Raw genomic sequence first — 6,000 nt, forward strand, 5'->3', positions numbered from 1 at the left:
CAAAGCAAGTTTCAATGCCAGCTCACGTATAATAGAAACTTCATGTACACTTTGGTGAAGTCATATGACCACTACTGTCCTTTCCCATAACAGTCTCGGACCTGGTTAGGAAGACAAACATGAAGAAATGAAATAGTCAAGCGAGTCAGTATAAAATAACAGGTGCAATTTATTGAACATCTATTATGTGGGGCTATATCAAACTAAAAAGCTAGTACAGCAAGAGAATCAACAAAATGCAAAGGCAACCTACAGAATAGGAGAAAATATTTGCAATCCTTAAAATCTGGTAAGGGTTAATATTCCAAATATATAAAGAACTCATACAACCTAAAAACAAAACATTCAAATAGCCTGATTAAAAAATGGGCACAGAAACTCCATAGGCATTTCTTCAGAGAAGGTATACAAATGGTCAACAGGCATATGAAAAGATGCTCAGCATCACTAATCATTGGAGAAAGGTAAATCAAAACCAAAATGAGATATTATCACCTCACACCTGTTGGAATGGCTGTTATTAAAAAAAAAAAAAAAGACAAGCGTTGGCAAGTGTGTGGAAAATTTGGAACTCCTGTATACTGTTAGTGGGAATGCAAAGTGGTGCAGTGCTATGGAAAATATTCCTCAATAAAAAATTAAACTATTATATGATCTTGCAATCCCACCTTTGGGTATTTTTATAAAGGAATTGGAATCTTGATCTCAAAGGGATCACTCCTGTGTTCGTTACAGCACTATTCATAAGAGCAAAGACATGGAAACTATCTAAATGTTCAGTGGAATGAATGGATTAAAAATGTGGTATATACATATGGTAGAATGTTATCCATTTTTGAATAAGAAATTAATCCTGCAATATGCAACAAAATGAGTGAACATGAAAGACTATGCTAAGTGAAATAGCCAGTCAAGGAAAGACAAATACTGCATGATTCCACTTACATGCTGTATTTAAGATAGACTCATAGAAGCAAAAAGTGGAATGGTGGTTGGCAAGGGCTGGGGCCGGGGGGGTGGGGGGGCGGGGAGGTGCATGGGTAAAGGGGAATTGCTAACTAATGGGTATAAAATTTCAGTTATGCAAAATGAATTAAGTTCTAGAGATATGCTGTACATCGTTGTACCTATAGATAAGAATGCTTATATTGTGCCCTTAAAAAAACCTGTTAAGAGAATAAATCTCATATTAAGTATTCTTACTGCAATAAAAGAAAATTCTGATGAGCTCATGATTATTTAATGTTCATTTAAAGAGCATGATGGGGGTTGTAGTTTTTAGGATTATTCATATGTGGTTTGTGTGGTGTTATCTAGAATTGCAAAATTCCACTCACCTGTCAAAACTATTATTTGCTTCAGGCAAATGGTTGAATGCAATTCTGTAAGACTGATCTGTGTAGAGCAGTGGGTGACAACCAGTTGCAATTTATTATGTCTAGGAAACAGCACTACAACTACAGGTCTCCTGCTCTCTCCCTATACAACATGTCCAGGCATATTCATAAGGTTTTCCGTAATATAGTGAAGCTACCAGCAGGTAAATAATCACCACACATAGAGCATCATTGTAGGTATTAATACTGGTTGTCAGGGCACTTACATTGTGCACAAAATATACCCAGAGAAATTATATACTCAGGATATGTTCTGAATCAGACTCAGAAGTAGAAAGTTTGGGAGATATGGATATTTAAGAAATTTTAAAAACACTTACTAAAACAGAATTCAATACTGAATTGTGGTTTATGCTTGTATTCTTCCTGAGAATAATCAGTGATAAAATGGAAAAATGCCAGACTAAAGCAAAGTCCTCTTTAAGTGAGGAAGTAAAAAGAACAGTGATGATCAAAAACCTTGGTGACCACTAAACAAGTTACAGTTTGTTCCCCTGAGAGAGGCAGTGATGGGCTTTACTTGCCATTAGGGGGAAGATTAAGTGCCAGTGGCTTAGATTTAGTTAATTATACACTCAAATCCTTTCAGTATATCACAGAAGTCAGGCTTTTGCCTTTGAATATCTGTATCGTGACTCTTTGGCTTGCTTATTGGTTATTTCTCTTGACAGCCCAAATCTGAACATTAAATCCCATTGACAACAACTATCTGTCAAGAGCAAAAAATAAATAATAAAAAATAAAGTAAAAAAAATAAGATTTGTGTATTTAGTTTTCATTATAGAAGTGCTTGTAGTTGAAAAAATATGTACCTGTCAAGTTTTCAACATCTCGCTGGGGATGCAATGCTGTTGTGATTTCAGAACCTGGCTGACAAATTCACATTTCAGTAGTAAAGACAAATCAAGGGTTTTTCTCCCCCCTCAACCCCTTTTTTAATTCTTTTTTCTTGCCGCTTTGACAGTCATACATAACAATTTGAGACCTAAGTGCCACTTTGATGCACTATTCCATTATTAAGTGGCACAGTCACTATAGAATAGATGACGGGCCTGTACTCAAGGCGTTGTGAATTAAACAGCTCTCTACAACTGGGAAACTGAATGGTCCAAGGAATTCTGAAATATTTAAAAAAATAATTTAAAACTGTGTTTTAAAAACATCAAAGTGTATAATTTAAAATAATCCCAGGTAGTAGATAGTAAACTCTGGAAAACAAAATATTTTTTATCAGAATTGTTAGTTTAAAGGAAACATGAAATACATCAGCAAACATCCAAAAACCCATAATTATTAATTTCAAATATGAGTGTTTGATGGGTCTTGGGGGGGAAAAAGCAGTGTGAACCTATGCAGACTTTCAGATAGGAAGAAATGAACATTTATTATGTGACAATAGTTTTACAACATATTAATAAAGGAGTGTTCTTAAGAGTATTTCTTTAAGCCAAAAAGGTGGAGTTTCTACTCAAGTAATATTGACTTAAAGTACTTAAATTAATTCTTTTGTCAATATCTCTTCAGTAAATCAATACACCTAGAATTAAATAACAGTTTTTGCCAGAAAGCAGGCTAATCTTGGTAATTTTTAGTTACAATTCATTAATCAATTGGCCACCATTAGAGAGAAAGAAAAGCAGCTAGAATTTTATACTAATGCCAAACCGTAGAAGTTTGGTATTTCCTCAGAGGTTCTTTTTTAACCCAGTGAGTAAAAAATCAAAAGCTACACTGTCATGACCCCTATTATACCTTAGCTAACAAAATTAAGTAATCACTTTTTCTAAAAAAATATATAAAAAATAAAATTTTTATGTTTATTTCACCCAGGATATAATGGGTCACAAAATATATTTTTTCATAAGGTTATTAAAGGCGAAATAATTATTTTGCAAACACCGATCCTGTAGTATGTCCCAGGGGGAAAAGACAACAAGAACTGAAAATTCTGTTAATCCATATAGTTCTGAAATATTTGCTACAATACTTATCTCTTTATAGTTATGAGAACTCAGTCAAACTGATGAGTATCTGAGGATGTGAACTACAATTTCCGTGCTTAGTACTCTAAATCTGCTTTTTTCTTTATTATTCTTCTGCACTAGAGAGACAAAATTGAATTATTCCTTTATCCTCTTTACCTAGTAATTCCACAAAGCAAGAAAAAATACATCAAGGATAAAGGGGTGTTTTATACCCTTTATAGCGTTATGACAGGGAGGTGTGGCCCTGTGAAACAACAGCCAAAAGTAAATACATTGTTTCTGATGTACTTGAGACTGAGTGTTTAAAAAAGAAAGAAAAATCAATTTCATCAGTTTCCCATTTTACACTTCTGAAATGCTAAAGGAGTTAAAAAAAAAAAAAGAGGAGAGAGAGGAAAAGTAATTATGGGAAATAAAATAAGAATTTTCTTAGTTACAAGTCCTGGCCCTTTGCTGATTGCAGTAAATTATAAATTATGCAGTCAATGTAGGCCAACAAAAGAAGACATCTTCAAATCTCAGTCAAAGGTAATTACTTAAGTCGGCTGAATGTTCCCTTTTCATAGAGTGTGATCTCTCTCTGACAGCTCACACTGACAGATGACCTTCTCGGCAACGTTCTTATCCTTCGGATCATGAGCAGTGTGCCTCTCTCCCTGAATATCTCTATATATTTGTGACACTAAGCTTTCAAATACAGCTATTGACAAATCAGAACATCAGTCTAAGTGCTGGTCTTCCTATCACTCACAATAAAGTAGCTATCACTTGTGGTGGTGTAGAGCAAGCACATCTCTGAAAAATGAGTTCTCACCAAGTGCTAATTTGACACAGCTCGCTTGCCTTCCCATAATTGCTCTGTCATTGTCAGTTGGCAGTTCGGGCTCATTCCTGGAAGCTGTGCTGTACAATTGGATACAATTACTCCCATTTACCACCACTATTATGCCACTGATGTTGCCCAGTCCGCATATTGACATGCCTCATTAAACCTGGATGCGGGCCATTAATGAACATTGTTAGCATTTCTCTTAAACTTTTTTGCCTCTAATAAACAGTCAGTGTTCCATGAAGGAGCACTGCCATCCTTGTGATATGATATTTATTATCTTATGGGGGAAGGGAACTCTGCAAATGGAAACTATCCAGATGCTGAGAGAGAGATATACAGTTAGATCAGTGGAGAATAGCGCTGATCAGTGGGACCTTTCTCTGCCAGGAGCATCCTAACCATTAACCAAATGACCTCTTATATCCAAAAGGAGACAGGCAGGATAAACATGAACACCCCAGAGGTACCCACACTACAGCAGGATTCTCAAGGTTGCGTCATTGCCAACAACTCTCTCTAGCCCTCTCCTACCCCCAGGTGGTGCTATGTGCCATGATAGAGATAATTTTGCCCTGGGTCTTCAATCCATTATGTCCAGCTAACTTCAACGTGCATTTTTATTCAGAGATAATTATGTGTTGATCAGAGAAGTCAGCGGCTGTCACCCATGTAGCAGGCACACCTGCGGTGTGACATAGGTGGTAACGATGGCATGCTCTTGAGCTGTCATGACATGGACAGGGACTTTATTATGTATATGTCATCATCTCTCTTAAGAAAATTATACTTTCCCACACAATGACAATAATGAACCTTTACAACACTTCCATAAACCTCATTTGCAGTTTTATTCTTGACCTTCATTAAATATATACTAAATATGTAGAAACACCTATAAATACATAGTATGCTTTGTGTCTCTATAAGCAAGTTTATATCTGAAGCCAAGTGTGAGATCTCAAATTGGAAGTGGAGAGCTTTAATTAAAAATTTAAGATATCTTACATGAAAAGTAATCGAGCCACTTTGGCATTGTTAACTTTTCCACAATTATGATAAGAAAATAAATATTTATTCAGGTGAAGGTATTTGTGGAACAGTAATATGAGTGCTACTTAAATGGACTTTACCGGATTATCCAGTGTCAAGTTGTCATATATATTCTATAATTAAATTTGCATAACAAAACTAAAGAGAAAATCTTCATGTAGACAGTGTTGACTTCTAAACCTTTATGTATATATGTTTTAAATAAAATTTTCTATTGAGTCAGTGTGTAATAATTTGGCTGACATCTATATGACTCCAAGGCATAGAGAAAACAGGCAGTTTTAGTTGAAAACCTTGCTCATAACATATAGAATTAATGTATATATTTTAAAAAGATGATCTGAAATTAACCTGAGTTAACTTTTAGATAAGGTGATCCATTACATTGAAAATCTATAAAGTAATGGTTGAGGGATAATTTTAAGAATATTTTTGTTCTAACTCCATAATCCATTATTCTTATAGACCTGTAGAGTTTGGAGAAGGACACTGCATAGAGCCTTCACGATTCTGGATAATTGGGGGATTACCTGGCCTAAGATCACCTGGCCTAAACTCACCTTTGTACTGATTTCTTTTAATAAAAACAGAGGTTTCCCTCCTCTCTTTTTAGCTAAAAAATGTAATCTGTAACAATTTCCAGGATGTGCTAAGCCCTAATCCTCCCGGCGCCCTGTCACCCCAGTCTCTTTGGCTAAAACAGATAATTATTTATTAAACGGTTAGTATTTCCCTG

The sequence above is a fragment of the Acinonyx jubatus genome, chromosome A2, assembly GCF_027475565.1.
Source record: "Acinonyx jubatus isolate Ajub_Pintada_27869175 chromosome A2, VMU_Ajub_asm_v1.0, whole genome shotgun sequence".
NCBI lineage: Eukaryota > Metazoa > Chordata > Mammalia > Carnivora > Felidae > Acinonyx > Acinonyx jubatus.